This window comes from Pinus tabuliformis, chromosome 2_1 (genome assembly GCF_031772625.1).
Source record: "Pinus tabuliformis cultivar Carrire ecotype Pingquan chromosome 2_1, CPIR1, whole genome shotgun sequence".
Taxonomy (NCBI): domain Eukaryota; kingdom Viridiplantae; phylum Streptophyta; class Pinopsida; order Pinales; family Pinaceae; genus Pinus; species Pinus tabuliformis.
In genome coordinates, this window is record NC_142299.1 from 259,167,262 (window position 1) to 259,194,948 (window position 27,687).

General features: G+C 36.0%; 1 pseudogene; it reads left to right on the top strand.

Moving 5' to 3' along the window:
* The first annotated feature begins 323 nt into the window (after positions 1-323).
* On the top strand, positions 324-9,176 carry LOC149199719 (uncharacterized; annotated as a pseudogene).
* The last annotated feature ends 18,511 nt before the right edge of the window (positions 9,177-27,687 follow it).

The window sequence follows — 27,687 nt, forward strand, 5'->3', positions numbered from 1 at the left end:
ACCAGCCAAGAAAAACCTCTCCGGCCAGTTGGAAATGGAATACTGTTTTTTTCCTACTCTTACTGTTTTTTCTTAGTCTTTCTACTTTTTCAAAGAGAGTCAAATCGTCTTTCACATCGTGCCTTTACCGAAAACTACTCTGTTTATCAATTTATGACGAGAATTTTCATTCAAAATTCCTATAAAATCAATCATGTCAAAGTCATCGTCATGTCTAAGTCAATCACAGTATTTACGCCTGGTTCTGCGTTTCATTTAGCACTACTCCATTTCTCAAGTGCTACTTCCATCCGAATGCTATGCTTTGCTGAAAATAAAAAGGTATGGGCATCTATGCGTCCTGCATGGCGTTGGATAGCGAGAAGAAAACCGCCCAGCTCGTTCGTTCAGATGGCGATGTTCGGATTCTTCACAAATCAGTGACTGCCGGCCAAATCATGAAGGAATTCCCTCAACATTTAGTCTGCCATTCCGGCTCCTTCTACATAGGTCAGAAGACGCCGGCGCTTTCTGAAGAGGATGAACTGAAGGTAGGAAACAAGTATTTCCTTCTGCCCCACCCGTTCTTCCAGTCTGAGCTAACTCTCCTCTCGATTGCTTCTTCAATATCACCACCTTCTACACCCAATTCCACCGGTGGTCTATCAGGGCCGCTGCGCAGTGTCGACCGGGCGTCTGCTCTCTGCCAGCCGTTTGAAGTAGAGAGCAGCAACGTGGGCGGAGGGCGTCGGATCAGACTGTCCCCAGACTTTATCACAAAGATTATGGAGGATACAAGGCTTAAAGATGATAAACAGCGCGATACACTGAGCCGGGATTCTGCGGGTGATGAGCGTGGGGTCTGTAACACTCCGGAATTGAAGAAACAGTATGAGAAGTTAGTGACATATTCCAGAGTTCAATGTTGGAGACCAAAGCTGGAAGCTATCCGGGAAGAAGAGAATAAGATTAATTGCAGTTGTTTTTATTAATTCTATCATATATGTTCAGGTGACAATTTAAGTCGCGCCCTGATATGAACCATCAAGTTAAGAGATCCAAGATTCAAATTTCTAAAATAATTTGGTCTCTGGAAAAGAATACTGTCATAAATAAGGGTGAAGGTACCAATAGTGGCTGGTTCAGGGAAAGAAGTTGAAGGCTGAACAACCAAAACAGAAAGTTGTGCATGAGTATGCAAAAGAAGGCCATGATGGTAAATACCAGAGCAGACAGGCGTTATGCATGACGATTCGACTCTTGGTGACCTAGCAGGCTCAAGGTCCTATTACTGTAATTATTTTGTTTAATAAAATAAGTAGCAGTTTTACAAGTTTGATACTAAATCGATATCAAATATTAAAATTTCACAAATCTGAATTGGTAATGAGATTTGTGTTTATATTGTTTATATTTTTCTGCATTATGAACTTTTTATAGAAATATACTATAAATGACACCTCCAAAAATTTATAACTCGTAAATATTTAAAATACAAAATTTACAATTTCTAAAATTTGCCTGCTATTTTCAATTCACTTCATTTCTCTATAAAAGAGCTCAAGTCGCATTTGTCAAGGTTGATAATTTCTGTAAACATAAGAAGCTACCTATTAGGCCTTGAGAGAAGGTGAGTAGGTAATTATCCTTTTGGCTGAAGCCATTACTTCATTTCATAAGTATATAATTAAAATGTTTATTTAAATATTACTCCACATGCGAACAATAATTTTAAGCTTTTTAAACGGGTATTTTTAATTGATATTTTTAATTGCTCTTATATTTGATGAAACGGTTTACATAAACTTTCACCTATCGAATAATATTTAAATTAATAAAACATACATACAAAAATTAGCAATTCTTTCCTTGGGTAACTTTTACCGGATTTCCAGTTTCCCTCTTTACTGGATTGTTTTTGTTTCCATTTTAGTTCCATTGCTGCATTATTAAAGGAAATAGAATGAAATATATGGATTTTAGCTATTTTTATATCATTAATTATCAAGTTTATAGAATATTGTATTATTTTTTAAAATATTTTATTATTACTCTGTGTTGTTGAGTCAGTCTTTTTGTTGTTTATTTATATGATTTTCTATAAGCACAAAGGAAACAATATGAATTATAATTAAATTACATAAACTTTCGCATATTTAATAATATTTAAATTAATGAAATAAACATAAAAAAGAAGGTAATTCTTTCTTTGGGTCACTTTGACAGAGAAAATTTGGCTTCTATCTAATAATATTTAAATTAATAGAATAAATATAAAAAAATTAATTTTTCCTCTGGGTCACTTTGACTGAGAAAATTTGGTTTTTATTGGATTGATTTTGTTTCAATTTGAGTTGTATTGCTGCATTATTAAAGGAAATAGAATGAAATATATGGATTTTAGCTATTTTTTATATCATTAATTATCAAGTTGATAGAATATTGTATTATTTTTTTTGAAAATTTCTATTATAATTTTGTGTGGTTTATTTAGTTTTTTCTATATAGTTTAGCTGATTTTGTATATCAATTATAAGTAAATTAGATTATTAGTCAAAGTTGGATCAAGATAATAAGTGATAATAAACTAAAATACAAGACTTTAAAAGTACTAGAAAAGTGTATTTCCTATGGTGGAATTCTTATACACCAAAAATACACACAAACAAACAAGATATCAAATTAGTAATGTATATTTTTTACTCTTCGCTCTATTCTAATAAAAACATCCAGAAATGTAATCTCAACTTCTTAGGTTTTAACTAATATATATAATTATTTTATTTTTTCATTTATTTAAACGACTTATCAGATGAAAGTTAATTAATGGTAATTGTTATATTATAAAATATTGTATAAATCATGAAATTCAAAATTCAATCCAGCTAAAAAACTAATTAAATTATTTAAATTAAAAATAATTATATTAATATTTTTAATTCCAATTAAATTAAAATTAGTCAAAATAAACATTTTATATTTCATATATTAAAAATATCCAAAAAAATTTGAGCATTTTATATTTCATATATTAAAAATATCCAAAAAAAAATTATGTTATCAAATTAGTTTTACTCTATAAATATCGTTAATAATATATTAATTTTTTAATATTTAATTTCTCTTATACTTTATTTGTATTAAATAAATAACCGATCCCATTTATTGTTTTTCGTTCCATTTCCATTTATTAATCTATGACTGTGGACTGCCCCGTTGTCAAAAGTCTGTTGAAAAGAATAATGAAGAGATTAACCAAATGGCATGTCGAAAGAGAATATTTTAGACGTGACAAGCTAAAGAAACGGAAGAATCACTTATGGAATTGGAGTACTATCACACACTGTAAGTTTGAAACATTGAGATTTTGTAGTTATCATATACATTGTGTCTTTTATTTAAGATTTAATAGTAATTATAGTTAAAGTTTATATATTTAAATAAGAAATATTATGATTTTTATTTTTTTTAATTTATGTGCACATACAATTTTCAATATTTTTAGCTTTTTCCGTTGGATTAGGTGAGACACTTTCAACTGTTGATTTGAAGTCCCGCATCCGGCAAGCATCCACTACACTTTGACTGCTTTTTCCAAATACACTTTGACTGCTTTTTCCAAATATCGGTTGAATTGCCTTCTTTTTCACCTCCTAATTCTGCCGTGCATTGAACCGGCCTTGTTATGCAAAAACTCTGAACAGATTGCCACGGGGGCAAATCTTAGGCATATCCTATTTTCGGAACTGGGTTGTCGCCCAATATCAATCTTTCCAGATGGTTGCAGGTGCAACATTTAGCAAGGGCTTCAATCGAGGATTGGGAACCTTTTCAGCCGGTGGTTTAGCTTTTGGAGCTGCAGAATTATCCTTGTGTTCTGGAAAATTGGAGCATGTGATGATTATTGCAGGTATTAGTCATGGATCCGTTTTTTATTTAGGTGTTTTTGTCTATGAAATCTGCATGCTGAAAAATCTGTCTAACCAACCATGTTACTGCTCGGATGGTTTTAGGGTCAGTGGCCACGTTTGCTAAACTATATCCAAAGATGAAACCTTACGAATATGGTTTTAGAGTATTCTTGATAACATTCTGTTTCGTAATGGTGTCCGGCTAAAAAACTGGGGAGTTCATTCACACAGCAATAAACCGCTTTATCCTCATCCTTCTTGGTGCTGCTGTTTCTTTAGTAGTTAACACCTGTATCTATCCAATTTGGGCAGGCGAGGATCTACACAAGCTGATAGTGAAAAATTTCATGGGCGTCGCAAAGTCCCTTGAAGGTCAGGGTTTTAAACGCACGGCTTGCAATTTTAGTAGCTAACCATTTTTTAGAAAAGTTTGCTGTATCATCCCACTTGTTTGTGCAAATACTTTTGCAGGATGCATTGATGGGTACCTTTCAGGATTTGAGCTTGAAAGAGTTCCCTCAAAAATTCTTACATGTCAGGCTGCTGATGATCCAGTGTACAGTGGCTATAGATTGGCTGTGGTCTCTGCCACTGAAGAGGAAACTCTGGTACGCTACATGATTTGAATCATAGACGCCCTGGTGCTCACCGTTTTAAATTTTAACTTTCTCGTGTCAGTGTACGTGGTTAAAGCATTCTAAAACTTTCAGGAAGGTTTTGCCAGTTGGGAGCCACCTCATGGCCGTTATAAAAAGATGAAGTATCCCTGGAAGCAGTATGTTAAAGTTGGAGGAGCATTGAGACATTGTGCATGCATGGTTATGGCATTGCATGGATGTTTACTCTCCGAGATACAGGTTAGATTTCAAGCACCAGGAGAACCTAAAGCTGCGTTTTTTCTAAAACTGAATTCTCATAGTCCACTGTGAGAGGTGATTTTACCTTGAAGCTTTTACGTGGATCTTTAGAATTTACTTTATTTGCGTGTTGCAGTTCTCTAAACAAGATGTAGATCTTTAGAATTTACTTTATTGGCCTGTTGCATTTCCCTAAACAAGATGCATATGTTTAGTATTTTCTTATATTATATGAGAAGGATTGCATAGATAAAGTGTATGCGGCAACAAAGGGTTTTTGTCCTATTAAGCATTTAGAGGGATAAAGAAAACAATGGACAAATGTATCGATGTTCTGTTATTACATTATTTCTTTAATATCCCTTTTACATTAAATGCATTTTTAACCAAGCAAACGCTTGAGGGTTGCAGTTTCAGTTATCCATCTATGAAGACACCTTGTTCTATCTATTAATGCAAAGGTCACTGAATAGCGTTTTCTTTTTGCTGCAGTTTCAATTATCCATCTATGAAGGCACCTTGTTCTATTTGTTAATGTAAAGGTCACCCAATAACGTTTTCATTTTGCTGCGGTTTCATTTATCCATCTATGAAGACAAGTTGTTCTATTTATTAATGTGAAGGTCACCCAATAGCATTTTCTTTTTGTTGTTGGAGAAGAAAGCATATCATTTAAGGACAAATTGGTTCACGTTTGTTATTTGATTTTTTCTATTTGTACACTGATTTGATCATTACAATTTTATGAAGACATAAATACTTTATCCTTTTAAATTTGAAATTGTGATTTCCAAAGAGAAAAAAAACATTTGAATTTGAAATTGTGATTTCCAAAAGGAAAAAAACATTTAAATTTGAAATTTTGATTTCCACAGAAAAAAAGAAAACATATTCTTACCTTTTAGACCCACTCTAACTATACTGCCTTCATGAAAAGGTAATTTCAACAAAAATGCTTGAGAGATGGTAATACATTCAAGCAATCCCTCCTTTTCTTTTGCCCAATATGCAATCGCTATGAAATGTTAGCACTAATATACTAGGCCCTTAGGCTGTAATATTCCCTATATTTATTTATTTAAATTCCTAGAATTTTTTTTTTTTATGAATTTCATTTAGAAAAAGCACACAATAATTTTTTACCGAGAATTTAACAAATTTAAATAAATTATAGAGCCAATAATCACAAAGCTTGTAGACAAATTCCATTGCAAACCCCAACTACTTATTTATAATTTTGAGAGGGAAATTATATCAAATTTTATTTTGAAAGGAAACTTGACAAATAAATAAGCTGGAGTTATTAGGTCCTCTTCAGAAACCTCCTTTGGCTGGACTCCTTGGACTGCAATGTGTGCTTTTTTAGCCTTCTAACAAAGCACTCCAAAATCTCGTCCTTTCTCACTAAGCGCCAATGAAGAACCTGAAGTGGTTCTCCCTCTTGACTAGCTAGGGTGGATGTTTCACTACCGAAACTAATTGCCACCAGCTAGTGTGTATGGTTCCAACACCAAAACTAATATCTCCACAAGGGTTTCACCTCACACAATAAGCTACTAGAGCTCCAATATCAATTCATCAAATATCCAGTCATCTACCAATCAACTCCCTTCTTTTTTTTATAGTTTTCTCCATCGAAATACCATGGGTCATCTTTTAATAATTAAGTGACTTTGTATGTCTTGATTCTTAATTAAATCAAAAGTCACTTAATAATCCCTTTTTAATTTAATTACTCACTATCACCTTTAGGATGACATTAAGTAATTCAATTAATTGACTCCTCTCTTCTGTTCTCGAAAAGGGACATTACAGTCCTCCCTTCCTGAGATATCTTGTCCCAAGCAATCCAATCCTGTATTCCTGGGTCCCAAACGAACCTGGAGAATCGCTACTGCATACATTCTAGAATCTGTATGCCTAGTCCAATTCCTCGATCCTAAAGCCACATTGGGAATTGACACTCCCATTGCCTAAAAAATCCCTGTTCCCATATTCAAACCGAGCAAGAAACTATCCACAAGCATTCCTTACTATCATGTCATAATGAATTGTCTTCCTCCCTTGAAAAATTTGAAGCCCCAAGGAGCCAAGCAGTTGAACTACTTTCTTAGCAGATCTTGCATTTCCACTGTCAACCATAAAAAAATAAAGAACTTGAAGAGGAAATAGCTTAAGTAGCATTTTCCTGCACTCCATTCTTTCTCAAGGACATCCCTTTCCTTTATTTCATCGGATGCCTCACTGCCATTTTTCTCTTCTTGTAAGCCTACCTTTTCCTTCCTTAGCTTTTCAAAAAGTGCAACTGCAGAAGAAAGTGCTGATGTGGGCTTGGAGAGATTGGTTGGAATGGTTCACATTCAGGTCTTGGAGAAACAAGGATAACAACAAAAAATTGATGAGCTGCTACACGTGTTTGAATGACAGGGTGCAACATGGTCAGTAAAAGTTGGTGAAAAAGAGCAGCTGGAAAGCCCAGCTGTATATATGACTAATCAATTACAAAAGTTATTATCTGAGCAAGAATCAACATGGCTCCATTTATGGCCCTTGCTGTAACTGGCACAACTGAGACCTTCTTCAATATTGTAGCCATCATATCAAATACTGGTCCAGGATCTCCATCCTTTTTCATGAGTTCCATTGCATATGTCAGAACAACTGATGGGACTGTGTTAAGAGAGCCGACCAATTGCATTCCCATCCACAAGACACTTAAATTCTTCATTTGGGAGGTCACGTCAGCAAACTTGATGCTTACAACCTTCAACCAAATCTCCAATTTTCTTCACAGTCATCCATTGTCGAAAATCTATTGCATCCAAGCGATATAATGAGGCATCACTTCTCTGTAAGTCTTGTGCAAACTCAAGAGACTCATCATATGGCTATCTTAATTTCCATGTAAGAAGTCAAAAGACTTGAATACATCGATCAGGTGATGTAGTCACAAATTGTTTACCATCAGGACTGACCTCTACTGCAGAAAAGCCTCCCGGGTGAAAGGCAGCCGAAGAAGGCCAGAAAAAGGGTCACTATCATCTCCTTAACTCGTCATCGTCTTTATTTTCTTCGCCACTCTCATATATGATGAAAAATCCTCCGATTCAGACTGGAAAAAATTTGGGGGCACTCTTCTGAATGCCCTTGTATTTGTAGTTGTTGTCACAGTGGTCACGTTCCTGTTGGTATGCCTTTTCTATTACAGATGCACGAAGTTTCTTTGTTTTTACATGGGTTTTGCAGCATTCGTTGTGTTGGGTTATATGGGTGGGGGCGTGGCCGTGCTTCTGGTGCAAGCTCTCTCTATACCCATTGACTGCTTTACTTTTGGGGTTGTGCTTTTTAATTTTGCTGTTGTGGGGGTGTTTTTTGTTTTCCTGTGCAAAGTGCCCATAATTTTCACCCAGGGTTACTTGGTACTCATAGGCATGCTTGTTGCATTTTGGTTTACTATGCTCCCCGAATGGACTTCGTGGGTGCTGCTTGTTGCAATGGCAGTATATGATGTTATTGTTGTTCTCATCCCTGGTGGCCCTCTCAAAATTTTGGTAGAGCTCGCTATTTCAAGAGATGAGGAAATCCCTGCTTTGATTTACGAGGCTCGCCCTGTTACGAGAAAACCCCACATCGCAGTCCCCGAGCATGAAAATGAAAATGCGCTTCTTCCTCGCAGTCGCCCTCTAGCTACTGAAAATGAAGAAGAAGAAGAAGCTTTGATAAACCCCTCCCTTCCTCCATCCGTGCAAAGATTAGAAAAAGCCCTCCCGCAACAACAGATGGGAAACATTTGGAAGAAACCAGCAAGTTCAGGTTCGAGATCTGCGTTATTGAAATCCTTGAATTCAGGATGCGATGAGAGCACTGCCTCTGCTTCTGCATCGCTACCTCATGAGGATTCTATTTAGGGTTTCAAAATAGTTGTCGCAGAGGAGGAGGAGGCGGAGGAGAGTTGTGTTCACGGAGACACAGAGACACCAGCAGAAGAGGAATCAGTTCCCCTCGTAAATCACCATGTGAGGACTTCTTCTTCCACATATGTGAATCAACAAGTGGGTTCTTTGCCATTGCCTTCTACACTACAAGGATTATTGACCCAAACTGATAGTGATAGTGAGGGGAGGCCGCACCCAAATGGGATTGAAGATTCTACACACACAGATACATACCAACAAGATGGGATTGGGCTTTCTGTATGTGGTGCAATTAAACTGGGATTAGGTGACTTCATATTCTACAACATACTGGTTGGAAGGGCAGCTATGTATGATTACATGACAGTGTAACATTGATTCTGTTGACCCTCTGTTAGAAGGCTTTGCCTGCTCTCCTTGTTTCAATTTCTTTGGGTGTAATCTTTTACTTATTAACTTGTCTTGTAATGGAAGCTTTCGTGGTTCAGATAACGACTCACATTTTGCTTTTTTGATATTAGAGCAGAATAACTCCAATCCCCAAAGTTGCACTTAGCTTGAATACCCTTAAATAGACTGCTGGATATCGTGAGGCCACAAATCAACTCAGCTCTGACAAGGGAAGCCAAATTTTCTTTGTTGTAAACTTATAAATTCAGCACAAATAGCATTGATTCTGTTGTATTCTGTTCTTATCATTTCCTTCGGCAAAGCAATATACTCTGTAATTTGATTTTGTATTTGAAATTTACTGCAAGAGGAAATCTATGGAAATTTGAAAACAATATTCTGATTATTTTATCAAACGACAAAGAGCGTTTAGAAGGGTAATTGCACAATGATCCAGTCCAAGAAAACAAGGTTTTCCACAAACCAATTAACTCTTCTAGAAAAATTCAACAATTCCAATTTAATAATCCTATCGGCCTCTCTTTGTACCTTTTGGGACAATTGCTAGTGTATATATAATATGAAGGATTGAATTTTATTAGTGATAAATAAGAAAAATATTATGATGATGATAATGATGATGATGGTTAATGTCCACTAAGACCAAACATTGGCCTATCGGACCTAAAGAAACAAATTATTTATTTTGATTTAAGATTTTATTCCTATGCTCAAAAAGCTTGGAGAGAAGCCTCCCGAGCTCACTATAATTTTGACATTGTAAAAGGCTAGGAAGGTTGGTATTGCAACAAAGATTGTGAAACTGAGATCTAATGTGGTTGTACGCGGGGTACTCTAAGAAAAAGTGGTTTTCATCCTCGATGTTCCTATTCTCACATATATATAATATTATAAAATATATATATTGAGTTCATGTATAAATTAAGATAAGAATAATGATAGAAATTAAGGAATTTATAAAATAAGTTGAGTAATTTATGGAGATGTTATTAGCGATAGTTATCAATATATAGCTGAACTAAATAGTTTATTATGACATATTGTTGTGATGTGATTATGGTCTTCTAATTTTATATATATTATTTTGATATTTATCATAGCACCAATAATAAGTACTCAAGGTTCTATAGAGATAATAACTATATTATAAATAAAACATTGAATAGTTTGACTGAATGGATTTTTCCCTTCAAGAGTTTTCTGAATGTAAGCTTCTCGTGTTCCTGGCTTCATATATGCTCCATATAATTTTGAGTATAATTATTGTTGATTATTATTCCCAACAAAAGATATCGAAGCTTTGGTGTCAAAGCCATTTGTGTTTTGTTTTGGATATGACTAAATATGGTTGTTAAAAATTGTAATGGTTGTTAGAAAAATATTTGGAGAAAATGAAATCTCCACCACCAACTTTGTAAAATTAATCTTGAAATTCTTTTTAACCATCATATTAAAGTTGAGAGAAAAAGAAATCTCCACCACCAAATTTGTAAAATTAATCTTGAAATTCGGTTTCTATATATTTTGGATTTCATGGATTCATTTAAGATGCCCATAAGCAGTATCCAATATTGGGATGGCCAAAGCGTAACATGCACCCATTGGTTTTAGGAGATACAATCATGACGAGAGAAGCGGAGGAGGACTCATTATTCCCATGAGGTCCAAAACCTAGATGCAATAGGTGATCACAAAAGACAAAATTGTCAAAGAAAATTTTAAAGATGGAAAATTATCTTGAAGTTTAAAAACATTGGCAAATCTCACTAGTCCATAATATGAAAATTATAAAATGTTTATTGATATATTTGTAAAATTATTCAAACTTATAATGATTTTATATATAGTCTCTATATAATGTTGGCGATTTTTAAGGTAAAATAATTTTATATTGTATAATTTAGGCGAATCATTTTTATAAAAAATGGAAATTGGCGAATCTTTTTTGTGGAAAAATCATGGAAAATTAGCTCACCTGCAAATATTAGCCCCTAAATTTTTCCATGAAAATTGTTTAATGCTAGGTTGTTATGATGCACTCACAAATGTCGTAGTTTAGAAAATGGGGTTTAATGCAAGGTTCATCTCTATATCAAACAAACATTATGTGTCAAGTGAAGTATTATGCCTCAGTCTTGTTAAGGCCCTAAGCTCTCTAACCTCCTTAGTAGATAGATATGTTGCTAACTATTACTATGTATGGATGCCATCTCTAATAAATAAGACCTATGTAGTACTGTGAAAGAAATATATGTAAGAAGGCTTACTAGAAGCATCCTATGAAGTTATGTGTAATTGGAGTTCTATCGATTAGAGGTTGTGTCCTTGTAGAGGTAGGTGAACATTACTTCCAATAATAAAAGTATAGATTTTAGTGCTCTCTAGGTTCTTCATTCATCTATTGTGGTTGAAATATGTCTTTTATATAGTAAGTTTGGGTAAATTTGATACAACAGGTATTATTAGAGCACTTTTCTAAGCACATTGTTTTAGAGCAATTATTTTTTCCAAGCTATAGATGTGTTCTAGCATCTATAAATAACATAGAAATTTGTCATTTACGTAAAACTATGGTAAGGGAAGCATAGATACATGAAAGACAAGAGATTTCACCTACGTGGAAGCCCTTATAATCCTTGTTGGTGTCCTTTCAATTAGCATTGCATCAAGAGATGCATGTATAGAAGGCCTATAGGTTTACTAAATCTAACCTTAGATAAGTTGATGAACCATGTCACTGTTCTAATGGAATGAAGAACAAAACTTGAGAATATTACTCATGAGAACCTACCTAATTGGATAGTATAACTAGCTTCTTTAGTTAGAGCCTTGAGAAATTGGGCCAAGTACTATTATTGGACCTTGTAATGGAGCTTTTATTGCCTACTTGATTATGCTACTAAGGTGGAATGTGCTTTTATTTAATTGAAATTTAATAATATTATTTTGAGAAAAATTATATTTTTTATAGTTTAAAATAAATTTTTAAATGTATAAATAAGTTAAAACTCTTGAAATAATAAAATTTTCCAAATTAAACTATTAAACTTTTGATTCTAAGATTCTAAAAAAATTCTTTATTAAATTTTGAAGAAATTTGACTGGAAAAAAATATCAATGAAAACACGAAAAAACGTCTATCAATTGAAATATACTTGTTACCCGGACTTCAAAGAGCGTGCGTTGTGTGCTTTCATCTCCTTTTAAGACTTAGAAGGTGCGACTGCCTTCCAAGACTTTAGAAACAATATCTAAAGAAAAAGTTTTCCCTTTATTGGAAACATAGGAACAATTTGATTATGATTTTCTTGTTAGGTCTACATGATTTATATTTTTGATGTGTTTATCGCAGGTTTTGCATTTGTGGTGTCTAAGCATGTTGCGGGAAGTTCGCTGTTATTTGTAATAATAAAGCTCGTAAGAGACTCGTGACGCACATATAATAAGGTGGTAAGAGACTTGTGACTAAGATTTATTTTGGTCTTTCAAAGGGTTGATTTATTTGCGACAGATGTTGAATTGAGGCCTCTTCAGGAGAACCCACAGAGATTTAATAGAATTCGTTCAGCTCGGTTTACTTCGTTTATTCAAAGTCTCACATAAACATCTACACATGGTTTTGGTCAAGCCAACGTTCACACTTTGAGCAAAGACAGTGAATTTGAATTCAAACTTTGAAACTGGGGCACTCTCTTCAGTTGAGGTCACGCCAACGGTCTAAAGTGGGCGCAATTGACTCACCTTGTAACTTGGAAGGTTGAATAAATGTTGAAACTTGTGGGGCTCTGACTGATTTTTCGGAGATGGCGATGAAACATCGCTTTCATTGGAACGTTGCAAGAACCACCTGTCACTAATTTCTCCCTGCTTTTTAGAAGCGTTGCCTCTCAATTCTTTCCGCTGTTGTTTTTGATTAATTCCACCATACGCTGGAATTTGGTTTTTTATAATCCGTTCGACTCTTGGTGCCCTAGCAGGCTCAGGGCTCCATTACTGTAAAATAACTAGCCAGCCAAGAAGTTCTAAATGTTCGATAAGAAGCTCGAAATGTTTAGAACAGAAGAGATGCAATTCTAAACTGTGCCACTGTGCCAGTGAGAAGCAATTTTCAATTCACTAATTCACTCAAGTTGCGTTGGTTGAGGTTGGTAATTTCTTTAAACATCAAGAAGCTAATTACTAATTCACAAAATATACTCTTCACTTTATTATAATAAAAACGTTAATAAATATAACCTCAACTTATACTCTTCACTATATTATAATAAAAATAATACAAACTTATTTCTTTAATTAACATGTGTAATTAAATTTTTTGTTACATAAAAATTAATAGAGATATTTAAATTACAATAAATGATATTACTATTGTTAATTTCAATTAAATTAAAATTAATTTTAATAGATATTTTATATTTTCATTTATAATATAATTTTTATATTCAAAATTTTAATTTCTTTTATACTATATTTATATTATATAAATACCCAATTTCATTTATTGCTTTCCATATATTACCGGATTTTATTTCCAAATAGTACTGCATATTTTTGTTTGTTACTCTTCATTGCCTCCTCCTCCGAGTCTCTCTTGAAAAGAATAACATGGACACTCACCAACCAGCGTGTAGAAAGAGAGGCTTTTATACGTGACCACGAAACCAGTATCATTTAGGAACAATGAGAAGCTAAATGAATGGAAGGAATTACGGAGTTGGAGTTCTATCCCACAATGTAAGCTTGAAACACTTGGGTTCTACAATGGCTTTGTTTTGAGTTTGTTTGATTGATAGATCACTGAGGTTTGAGAGCAGTTATAAATATAGTTATATGTGTCTTATATTTAAGATATAATTATTTAACCAGAATTAGAATTATAATTTTTAATTTTTATATTTTAAATAAGAAATATTATGATTTTATATTGAAGATCTTTTTCATAAAAAATTATGTATTTTATTTATGTGTATGTTTATGTATTATATATAATATGAAGAATTGATTTTTATTAATGATATATAGTAAATATATTATAAAATTATATGTTAACTTTATGTCTGAATTAATGATGAGGAAAATGAGAGAAATTAAAGATAAAGATTTCATAAAATAAAGTTGACTAATTTCTGGAGGTAATATTGGAAATAGTTATGGATATAGTTGAACTAAATTTTTTATTATAATACACTGTTGTGATATTAGTATGTTCTCCTAATTTTATACATATTTTTTTGATATCACTATAGACATTGAATGATTTATAGAGGGACTAACTATATTATAAATGACATGTAGAATGGTTTGACTAAATGGTTTTGTTTCCAGAGTTTCTTGAATGTAAGCTTCTTATCTCATATATGCTCCATATAATTTTGAGTATAATTATTTTTTATTATTAATCCCAACAAAAGGTATCAAAGTTTTGTTATCAAAATCATTTTTGTCTTGTTTTGGATATTATGATGTCCCTAGTAATTGTAAGTAAATATTAATTATTGCACTTAAACAAATTGGATATTACTATTTAAGTTTATACATTTATTATTTTGATTAATTGTGCTTAAGGAAAATGTTTTGATAACAAACATGTAACTCTCACATGTTAGGGAGTTAGGGTAGGCGATTACCTATCCCTAACCACTTCCTTGAAGATTTATTCTCAAGGAAGGGATCAAGAGGGTATGAGTACTTGAGACTAAGAAAAAAAAACACAAGAAAAAGGCTTTCGTGCTGATATGTCAAATGGGGTTTATAAGCTATGTCTGGTTAAGTCCAGATAGCTGTGACAAAAGAACTGCTAGTCTCACTGCATGTGAGAAACTTCTTGGGGGGAGACTCGGGCTTGGAAATGGGTCTCAAGGTTAGGAGTTAAATTCGACAACATATAGTTGTTTTATTACGAATAGTTGACAATGATTAAAATACCAAATCCAGATAAGTATTTATCACTCTCTGAGGGATGAATGATCCGCTGAAACAGGAAATATGTATGTTGTTGATTAAATGTATTCTTGCAAGACAATAGTATTTAAGTTGTTGAATAATTTCTATCATAGAACAGAAATATGTTTAATAAGGGTTAACTGAACCAGTTTAAGTATAGGCATACTAAAAGATATTTATAATATAGAAATCATAAGAATAACGTTGTATGCTCTAATGATTAGGTAAACATAGAGTTCTTAAGAAGAATTCCTCCTCTAGGGTTACAAGAAGGAAAACCCTCAAAAAAGCAGAGAAATAAAAAAAGAGGTTATAAGAACTGTTTCAAAACTATACAGGGACTCTCCAGCGCGAGGAATTACAAATCCAGAAAAAAATTAATTATATAACAGTACTGTCAGACATCTACTTTTGAACGAATGAATTTAGATCACTCTATACTTGGCCCTACGTTGCTAGAGAAATCGAGCACTAAAAACAAAGGCCAAATATGTCCTTTATGATATTTTAGATAGAAAGGAGTTAAAGAATGCAATAAGAACATAATTGTTACATAAGAAAAACATCTACTAACTAAAAATTTAGGAAATGTCAAACCCAGAAAAACTAAACCCCAACAAGCAAGATATTGCCATAAAGTAGAATTACCCAACTCAGGGACAAGGGCCGAATTCCCTTACCCCCTTGTTGCAAATAAACTAGAACATGCATTATACAAAATGAATAGGAAAGAGACGAATTACACTTTCCGAGAAGAAAACCGCAGGAAGAGAAACTGTAAATATGAGCAATAAATCTGCGAACGATTATGTGTGTGTGTGTATCTATATATATATATATATATATATATATATATATATATATATATATATATATATAACTAAAACTATGTAAAACTGTCTTTTCAAAATCCTTATATATATCAAACATTCTTTCTTAAACCCTTAAGACAAATTCTTTAAATAGGAAGGAATTCCCATATAAAATATTCGCAACTCAAAACCTATAATGGAGCGGTTTGGTTCTACTTGTATTAAAATAAAATTACAAACTCATAATTAAATTACACACCCATAATTTGAAATGACGGGCATGGAAGCCCATGACTTGAATCTAAGAGGGTTTGACCCCAAAAACCTAATATAGCTCAAAAAAAGGAGATTCGCTTGTCAGATATGAACTTAGACCCATTAAGAGTACATTAGTGTAATGGTCCAAACACCCATAACCCAAGAGACTTTAGAACATGGTAACCACATTACTTGGAGGCTAGGGGAGGAACATAACTGTTACCCCAGGACCGGATTTCGGAGGGGAGCCTCGCTCTCAAGTAACCATATTCGAGTAGAATGAGAACCCCAACATAACCTAGCAAAACACAACAAATAGAATTAGCAATGTGGTAACAAGCAAGAACTGTAAACATGTGATACTTAAAACTAAACCATGAAACCCTGTACCTGGTTAGGGTTGCGACCATAAGACTGCTCCTTTGAAGCGTAATTTTTCACAAGCATCTTTGTGTGCCTGGCAGTTAAGAACATAATCATGGTAGAGACAAATAAAGGGGAAAATTTTGTAATGAAACGAATTAGAGAGTTGCAAATTAAGGAGGATGAATCTATGAGAAAACTAGAGTTGTGAGTCAGAGCTAGGAGACTCTGATAGAATGAACACAAACACCGAAAAACACTCCACAAATAGCGGACGAAAAGGATAAGGGTTCACCCATTGTCGTTGGATCATGTATTGTTTCATAGGACTGTCGATGGAGTGATACTCTCAAGGTAGTAACAACAATTGTAAAGCAAAACGAAGAGCCGAGAACCTTGCTCCCACCAACTCATGGGTAGCCAGGTCCACCAAATTAAGACTCCAATTCATTAGCCTTATACTACGTCAGGACTATTTTAATTAATGTGTGTGTGTATATATATCTATATATATAGATATATATATATATATATATATATATATATATATATATATATCTATATATATATATATATATATATATATATATATATATATATATATATATATATATATATATATATATATATATATATATATATATAAACTTATGAACTCAGAGTAAAATCCTTCACTGCATTTGTGACACGTGTATTAAATGAATTTAATGTGATATGTATATATTTTGACATATTATAAATAGATTACAATCGTATTTTTTTTTTCACCTTATTATATTAAGTATTATGTTTAGAGATGTGACAAGTGGTATCAGAGCACTCAGGTTACAAAGCTGAGACCTCTGGAAAATAAATGAATAACAACATTTGTGATGTGCAAAGAGAAAGAAAGAAAAGAAACCAACATGAGGAGGAATGGAATTACACCCCACAGACCTGTGACAGGAACAAGACCAACATCTTTTCAAGAACCCAATCCTAAGGTATGGGTATAGTTGGGGGAAGAGCCGTGCAATACCAACACTACAATCTTGGAAACTGTGCAAGAAATGAAGGATGAGATGGATCGATTACGAGAAGATAATGAAAGGCTGATGCAGGAGCAAGAAAATATTATTAAGAGTCTTTCTGATAGACGAAATCAACGACACCCAATTCCCAGTGCTGAGCACAGGAACATGACTGGCGAGCAGGAATTTCGAACCGAGAATTTAGAAACAGAAGGTGGAAAATAAAATCAAGAGGGAGAATTTGATAATGTATCAGAACACAAAACTCAAAAAAGATAGAAAATAGAACTGCAAAGAGAATTCCAAAAATAAAACCGCCACTCTTTGATGGTGAATAGGAAGAGGCTGCTGAAGCCTAGCTTATCAATATGAATAAGTACTTTCAGTTGTATGAATACAACCATAATTTAAAGGCTCAATTGGCCATCGTTCAATGGCAAGGGAAAGCCACCCTATGGTGGTAGGAAGTAAAAATTGTGCGTGGAGTAAATGAGCAGAGCATAACTTGGGAAAATTTTCAAAAGTATTTTCAGGAGAAATATTTAACTCAAAGAATTTATGATGAAAATGCAAAGGAGTTTCACGATCTTAGATTGGGTCAGTTGTCTATGGATGAGCTCATAGCGAAATTTACATCCTTTCTTCGGTACATTCCTTACATACGAAAAGAAAAAGCAAAAGTGTAACGATTTATCAACAATCTGCGCTATTCATGAAAGAGCGTCTCGAGTTTGATAACACGAAGACCATGGATGAAATTATACGAAAGGCTCGATTATGCTATCAACAAAACAAGAAAAAGGGAGATCTAGGAAAGATATGGGCTGACAAAAAAGGGATTATATTTACCTCTAAGAGCAAAGGAAATAATACCATAGTCAACAAGGGACCCCATAAAGGGCAAGCAAACAAAAATATGAACAGAAATAAGCCCAGATTTAAACTTCCAAGTGACTCCAAGACTATTGAGCAGTCGGGCAGAACTGAAGTGGAAGTAGAAGCTAGACCTCCAATACAGCACTGGGGATGTGGAGGACCTCATTACGTCAAAAACAGTCCATACCGTAAGGGAACCGATCAGGTTGCACAGATTCAAGAAGCATCAACTGTGGGAGAAGTGGCAAGAAGTATTCCTAAAATCAATTCTACCCTTGAAGACCATCAAGCGGAATACCAACCAACCATGGTAGAATTTGAAGGTAAAATCTTCGGCTATAATATATCTATTTTAATTTATCCAGGAGCTACTTTTAGTTATATTAGCCCCAAAGTAGTAGAACAATTTTTTTTGCAAGCTGTTGAGTTTAAGAATCCTTGTTTTTTTGTGTAAATCAGTAGATGTATATTATATCACAAAAATTACATAAGATACAAAAGGTCTATAGAATCAGACAGAGTTACGATCATCAAGCTTGTTCGACGAAAATGGCTACCTTTAGAGCTAGTAGGACCTGAGCCTGCAACTTCAGAATAGAGCCTATCATTGACACTAACAAGCTAAACATACTAACCTTCCAAACTTATTTCTACATGTCGAAGAGGCTAACCACGCAGGGCTGCCTAACATAGGATGCAAAACTAAAGAGGGTCTGGAAGACCCAAAGACTAAGACAAAATCAAACATTAGAAAAGAAACCAGTAAAGGGTGGTTGTTGCAGAGCAGAGAGCATTGAAGCAGTTACAGCTCCAATTCCACATAATCCTTGCTATTATCACTTGGGCCGGCTACTGCATTATCATTTTCTTGCTTTGGAACCCTCTGGTGTTTGTGGCCCTTTACCATGCAGGTGTCGTTGTCCTTCGCTGGAACTTCAACCACAATGTTCATCCCCTGTCAGATGGAGAGCTTAAAGAGCCTGATAAAATCTCTGAGGTTATCAGACAACAACTTGAGTTTTTGTGTTAAAGACTTCATGCAGACTTCCATTGAGTCTAACCTTGCAGAGTTCTTGGCAGAGGCGAGCAAAGTGGCATAGTACGCATCCTTCATGGCTACACCCTGCATGCTAAGAACTTTGGAAAGCATGGTTTTCATGCGCCAAACTCGCTTTGGGTTCTCACGAACTGAGTGGCTCTCGTAGCCGTAGTTCCTAGGTCTAAGATCCAGTCGATTTCCTTCTCCAGGGTTTGCATATCTAGCTTCTCCCCTTCCTCAATGACCTCTGCTTCTACTTCCTCAATTTTCCTTTTCCCCTTAGCAGAGACCGAAGTTTCATATGCCTCTCGGGCTTTTTTCAGTTCTCTATTAGGGGATGCATTACGACTACCTTCCTTTGTCATTGTGTTGTTGCAGGTGTTAGCGGGAGTTGAAAAAAATTCAAGCAACCAGACAGAGTGCAAATTGCATAGAAACGGGTGAGGAGAATGAGATGTTTTGACCCTTTGGTGAATCATCGTAATTATAGTTAAAGGTTGAATGTGATGGATCACGATCTTCAGCTCAGCCATCATAGATATGCAGTTTCTAACATAATTACTCCGTTTTAGATTTCCAAAAGCCTTCCCATGATTTCCATCTGATGCCACTATGTTACCATGCTTGTAGCTGCTGGTTGGTTGCCATTTGTCTTCAGTTGCATCTTGCATGCACTGATGCTCATTCTTTTGAGAGATTTCCTTCCCCTTCCTATGTAAGTGATCGCACTTCCCCTTAACATCCCAGTTTGGTGCATAATGACCTTGGGAATGAACATTAATGGTTGTCTTCATTCGTTATGGATGAACGGTACTATGGTATTGCTTAACCCCTCCTCCTCGTTCAGAATGTCTTGTCTTGAAAGTTGTAAACACTTGGCCCGAAACTCTTCGCATGTTACATCATGCCAACAAGTGTCTGAGTAGGTACTTTTATGAGTGACCCCATCGTTCACTAGATATTCCGCTACGACATTTTTCAGTTTGTCTCACTACCTGCACAATGACTCCATCGAGGATTGAAATGTGCTTTGCAATGAGCTTTGCAACTTTGCGCAGCCTCCAGTGTTTTGTAACCTTACCAGGTTTTCATCCCTTCTGTAGTGTTCATGCTGCATTAATAACCAGTAGTGAATCCCCTTCAACAACAGTAGCCCCTGTTCTCAAGCGAATCAATATCGAGAGTCCCTACTCTAATGCAGTGAATTCTGTTTCATTGTTGGTTTCCTCTCCCATTGATTGGCTGAAGATATGTAGAATTTCACCTTTATGGTCATGAAGGACACCTCCTAGGCCTGCTAGGCCAGGGTTGCCCCGAGAGGCCCCATCAAAGTTCAGTTTGTGGAAACCTGGTTGAGGCATTTGCCAAGAGGTTATGGAGGGGATTTGTGGAGGCTGAAGCACAGATGAGATGGATGTAGTACCTGCAGTTATTCCAAACACCTGCAAAATTTGAATGTCAGTAGCAGACGGTTCAGTGTCCTGATCAGCTTTACACTTAGTAAGAGTCGTTTCCCTCATGTTCTGAAGAATATTAGCTTTAATAGTCTCTATGGATCTGACTTTGTTCTGAAACACTCTTCTGTTCCGCTCTTTCCATGTTGACCAAACTAAGAAACCAGGGGTTAATTTCCATAAAGTGTTAACTATTTGAGACTTGGAGTAATTGATTTTCCAATTTACTATGCTTTCCTGTATTGAATTTCGGTTCATGTACGTGCTCTTAAAGATTGTCTCCATCCAATTCCATAGTTTGTTGGTCCATTCACAGGTATTAAGGAGGTGATTCATTGATTCCTCCTCATTTTCACAAAGGGGGCAGCGTGAGGGGCCTATGAATACCTTTTTCCGTAGGTTTTCCTAGGTGAGGGTTCTGCGGTGCATCAGGAGCCACAAAAAGGTTTTTATCTTTAGCCAAAGATCTACATCCCAGACCCTGTTGTGCCAATTGACTTTTTCTTCTTGGTCCCTTTCTTCTATGTATGCTCTTGCCTCTTTTAGTGTGAAAGTTCCTCCTTCGAGCTTGCCCCATCGCAGTTGATCTGCATCCTGAGCACTATGGATTTTCCTTTTAGCAAGATTTGTTTGCAGAGACATGAGGTTGTTATCCATTTATTCTAATTGAAGTGTGTCGTTGAATATCCATTGTTTCCATGGTTGGTTCACTGTGTCAGCTCTCCAATAATTATCCACTATTATCTTTCATTGTTCCTGGTGTCTTCTTTGAATTTTTAGATAATTAAGGCATTCAAGTTTGCGCAATTGCTGCCAGGCATCCTCCCAAAACAAAGCAATTTGTCCATTGCGGATTTCCAAAAAATTGTGCTCCTGTATTATGCTTCAATTGGCTCTTGCTAAGTTCCAGATTGGGGAGCCTTCTAGAGGTTCCTGGATTCTAATCAGATTCTGAGGGCTTCAATTGTCCGCATACTTGGATTTCTAGTGCTTGGCCCAAGGGGTGTTCAGTTCTTTCACCCACTGCCACCATAATTTGCCTCCACAGGCTCTGTTGATGGTGAAAGGGTCTTGTAGGCCTAACCCACCTAGGAGCTTGGGTTTGCATACTTTCTCCCAAGCTACTAAGGACCATTTCTGCTTGTCATAGTTTCTCAACCAGAGGAAGGCTTTTTGGATGAGTCTTATTTTCTAAAGAACTCCTTTAGGGGCCAGGAGAGTGGAAAGCATGCACTGAGGGATGGCATCGAGGATAGCTTTAGTGAGGACAAGGCGGCCTGCAAAGTTAAGGGTTCTATGAGTCCATTTCTTGCTGTGTTTCTCCAAATTGGATAGAATTTTCTCCCAATAACTTTTTTGCAAAGGTTTGTCGGTAAGAAGAACTCCTAAGTGTCTGGAGGTAAGGTTACACCTCTTGAACCCGAGGATTTTGGAGAGATTTTTTTGGACTGCAAGGTGAGTATTGAAAAATAAAATAGAGGATTTGGTGAGATTTAGATCCATACCTGAGGCTTTGATGAAATGCTTGAGAATGGCTTTGAAGCCTTGAGCCTCTCAAATCGTGGGGGTGCCATGAAGCATAGTGTCATCAACAAACTTCTAGTGGGTGGTGCAAGGGCAGGAGGGCAATGGATGAAGGCCTTGAATTAAGTTGTCCTCTTTTGCACTTTTGATAATTTGGCTTAACCCTTCTATTAATATAACAAACAAAAAGGGGGATAAGGGATTCCCTTTGACGAATACCTCTAGTTGGTGTGAACGGGGCTATGGGAGCTCTGTTTACTAGGATGGAGAATCTGGTAGACTTAATCAGGGCTAGAATCCATTTTATCCATCGCTTAGCAAAGCCAAGGGCCTCCAATATGGCCTTCAAGTAGCTCCAGCTAACTTTATCATAGGCTTTAGAAAGGTCCAGCTACATGAGCATGCCAACTTTTTTCTGAGATTGAAGAGTATGAATCATCTCTTGAGCTAGTAGTATATTATCCATTATTTGTCATCCCTCCACATAGCCCGATTGTTCTTCTGATATTATTCCAGGAAGAATTGGCTTTAGCTTGTTGGCTATGACTTTGGAGATAATATTGTAAAGAATATTGCACAAGGCAATAGGGCGAAACTTCGAGGGAGTGTTTGCTTTCTCCTCTTTTGGTATAAGGGTTATGAAGGTTGAGTTGAGGGATTTGAGGATGGATGAGGATTGTCATGAATCCTCCACCACCTCCCAAACTTCCATATTGACTATCTCCCAACAGGCTTTATAAAAATCGATGGTAAAGCCATCCGGTCCTGGAGCCTTACCATTGGGCATGTCTAGCACTGCTTCTTCCACTTCTTCCATGGTAATCTAGCGATTCAAAGATTTGTTTTGATCTTTTGATATTATTTTGGGAATGGAGGTTGTTATATCTCTTATAGATTCCTCTTTGTTAATGTCCGGATCCAAAGCAATCTAGCGGAAATGATTGATGAGAAGCGCTGAGATGTCTTGAAGGGTTGGTACAGAGGCACCTTATTCATTTTTCATCCTGATGATTTTATTTGCACATCTATGATCAATGGCCGAGTGATGGAATAATTTTGTATTCTTCTCTCCTTCTTTGAGCCACTGGATTTAGGATTTGTTCTTCCACAAGGTTTCCTCCTAGTGACATCTGGCCTGCCACTTCTGCATGAGTATCTGCTCTATGTTTATAGCTTCCTGGTTGATATTTCCATGGAGCCACTCCTTATGGATCTATTCTAGATGATTCTCCAGTAGCTTCTTATCTCTGAATTTGTTGTCGAAGACCTCCTGGTTCTAGGACTTTAATCTAGATTTGATATGTTTGAGTCTGGATTAGAGTATGTACATCTTCGTTTTTGTTGTTTCTAGCGGCTCATTCCACCATTGTTTTATTTTTGAGATGAACTCCAGATGGTTGAGCCAAAACCTTTCAAATCTGAATGGTTTATTCCTCGGGGTGCCAAGGATGGTCGTGTTTATAGATATAGGCCAATGGTCCGAACATCCACTTGGTAGAATATCTGAATCCATTGTGATTCCTTCAAAAAGAATGTTTTCTGTTACTAAGAATCTATCAAGTCTAGAGGCGATTTGCCTTTCACCTTCCCTCTTGTTGTTCTAGGTATAAGCTCCACTCCTTGGGATAATGTTGACAAGCTTCTCTGTTTTGATAAAACTATTGAAAGCTTCTGCATCCTGATTGAGCATGATGATGCCTCATTTCTTTTCTGTGATCGAAGTGGTCATATTAAAATCTCCTCCATAAATTATTTTTGCTAGTGGATATCTTCGCTACAGTTTGGAGAGACTTCTAAGCATTGTCAGTTTTTCCTCTAGTTTCTTAGGGCTATACACATTAGTACAAAGATAAGTGTCTGAATTCCCAATGATCTCGATTTCTATGGAAATGGCTTTAATCTAGATGCCTTTGCAGAGATAAGATGTATAACTGGAGGATTCCAGAGAGTAGCTAAGCCACCCTCCATTCCAATCCTTTCTACCTCTAAACATTCCATTCTTTTGCCAATGTTTTTACTTATTACTTTCATTATCTGATTAGAACATTTTGTTTCTTGCAAAAAGATCATATCAGGTTGTTCATTTATGACTTTTTTCCTTAATAGACAGTGTTTCTTTTGGCTATTTAGCTCACTAGCATTCCATGAAAGTATTTTCATAATTGAAAGATTTTTAGGAAGTAAGTGTGAAAGCCTCAAGGGCTTTCATCTTACCCGAGTTAAGAAGAATTTGACCGAGCTCTTGGAGGGCCTCATTGTTTGTTCTCCTGCCTCATTTTTTCCCATGTTTGGGATTGTTGGTTGTTTGATACAGCCCTATAGCTTTCACCCCCAGTCCTTTTGTTGTTCCAAAGCTTCTTTTATGCATATCCAGATCTTATTTTTGTCTTGCAAGGAATAATGAGTTTACTCTGTTCACCTCCTCCTCAGGTATGTGTTCTATGCCTTTCTTCTTCCATTGTTCTACCATGTTCAGTAGATACATACCTTCTTGCTCAAGGATGTCGCTGATAACCATGTCCTGTATACCCACTTCGGTGGTCGTCATTTCTGAGTCTTCTTCCAGTCCTTATATTAGTATTAGAAAGTGAGGGATGTTACTTGAAGGGATGGGTTTGGGATCTTGTGTCCTCTATGTTGTATTGGTCTAGATAACCTGTACTGGATTTTTCTCTTGATTGGTCTTCTCTTCTTCTGTTTCTTATTCTAGCACCTCAAAGGCGTTTCCTATGCTTTTAATTGGTGTGCTTGCTTTCTGTTGCTATCTCCTGTTGGATCTCTGTCTGCCATGAGGTCGGGTGAAAGCTTCCTTATATTTCCCTGTGTTATCCTTGGGCTTTTCCATTGTTTTTTTCATTAGGCATTCTGTAAATAAGTGTCCATGTTCATGGCATTTTCTACAGAGAAATGGGATCTGCTCATAGTATATAGCTTAAAAGTAAACTTCATCCCTATATTCCAACCATAGAGCTTCATGCAGAGCCCCCAAAACATCCATCTCGACAAAGATTCTAACATAGGAGGTATATCTCTTTTGTATTGTTGTCTCTGAAGCTTTAATGAAGGTACCTAACTTATTACCTTTCTATTCCAGCGCCACATGTCTCCAATAGTCAATCGGGACAGAGAACATGCATATCCAGACAGGTACCTGTTTGAAAGTTTCCTGTTCGGGTGCAAACTTGGGCTTCCATGGTCTCATGTATAGTCCAGCTAAGGCGAAAAAATATGGTCCTCCGTCGAAGATGTGATCCTTGTCATCCAGATTTGTGAAAACCACCGTGAAGAAGCCTTTGGCTCCCAAGTGAAGCCTTACATCCCCTATTGGCTTCCATTGTTGCTTGATCCATAAGCATAGGGCTCATTCTATTGGAAAAAAACCCATAAACTTGCAAATCACTACATATACTACCATATGATCTCGGTAAGCTTGTAGTTTCGGGTCGGAGATTATTACTCGAAGGTTTTCTGTGGTTTTAGGCTTGCAATGCCCTTGGTTCTCCTGCTTTTTGGCTCCCGTGTCTGTTCCTTCTTGATCTATTTCAGACTAGTTGAGATCTTCATCGTTTCATGTTATCTTGTCTTAAGACTCCTTTTCTTGTGGTCCCTGTTCAGGAACATGGTTTTCCTTTTCTATGCCTATTGTACTATTGTTGTTACTTTTTTCCTTTCGCCTCTGAGTAGTCCTGGGCTCCTCACTTAGTTTCCCTTTTTTGCTTGGTTCCTCCTTTCCTGTCTTCTCAGATCCAGAGATCTGCACCCCATCCAGTGGGGTTTTTCCTTTTTGCATCATTGCCTGTTTGTACGATGGGGTCCCAATGGACCCCGTGTTTTTCATTTGTTGAATTAGGACCTGCCCTCTTCTGCGAAGTTCTACACCCCTGGCACTGTCCTCCTCCAGAGCTTGGTACTATGATCACAGGTTGCCCAGGTTTCCAGCAAGCCCTAGCCTCTCAATACCTAGTTCACAGAAACCTCTAAGAATCCTTGGTTAGTACAACTAGCCATGAGAGAAAAGAGAAGGGTGTTAGCCAAGGTCAGTAGTTGTCCCTTAAAGTTAGCAAGTCAGTCTCTTATGGCAGACTTGAATGTGTTTCCCCTAGGATCGTATGATGTCCTAATAGGCATGGATTTGTTGGAAAAACATTGGTCCCTCATTAACTATAAAACCAAAACTATTAACTATATGGATGAAGAAGGAAAGAGGCATGAAATTCAGGGCATACTAAGACAACTAAAATTAAGACCAGCAACAACATCTCAATTAGAAAAATGTATCAAAAAAGGATGTCAAATTTATGCAATACATGTAGGATATGATAATTCAAAGGAAAAATTTGTTTCTTTAGAAAATATACCTATGGTGCAGAATTTTCTGGACGTGTTTCTTGAAGAAATTCTGGGACTTCCTCCAAAGAGGGACATAGATTTCACCATTGAGTTAATCTTGGGAGCTGCCCTGGTATCCCGAGCTCCTTATCGCATGAGTATACTAGAGTTAACAGAATCAAAAATCCAACTACAAGACCTGCTTGATAAAAAATATATCTGCCCAAGTGTATCACCTTGGGGAGCTTCAGTGCTTTTCGTTAAGAAGAAGGATGGAACCTTGTAAGTGTGCGTGGATTACTTCTAGTTAAATAAACTAACCATCAAGAATAAATACCCCTTACCTTGTATAGATGAGTTGCTTGATCAGGTGAAAGGTGAGATGGTGTTTTCAAAGATTGACCTTCGTTGAGGTTACCATCAGATTAGAATAAAGGAAGAAGATATAGAAAAGACAACCTTTAGAACTCGTTATGGGCATTATGAGTTTGTAGTGTTGCCCTTCGGGCTAAATAACGCTCTTGCGACCTTCATGTGCCTCATGAATAGTATATTCCATCAGTATTTAGATAATTTTGTGTTGTTTTTTATCAATGATATATTGATTTACTGTTGGAATATAAAAGAACATAAAGAACATCTCAGAATTGTTATGTATGTTTTAAGAGAACATCAATTCTATGCCAAGTACAACAAATTTGATTTCTTTAAAGAACAAATTCAGTATCCAGGACATGTCATTACCAAGGAAGGAATTATTGAGGACCCAAAGCAAATAAAAACTATAATGGAGTGGTCACTACTAAAAGACATGGCTAATATAAGATCATTTATGGGTCTAGCTAGATACTATAGGCGATTTGTCGAAGGATTTTCTAGGGTGGCTTATCCTATTACCTCTTTGCAAAATAAAGGAAAAACTTTTATGTGGACCATGGATTGTTAAAGGAGTTTTGATCAACTTAAACATTTACTAACCACTGTGCCCATTTTGAGCATTCCAGATC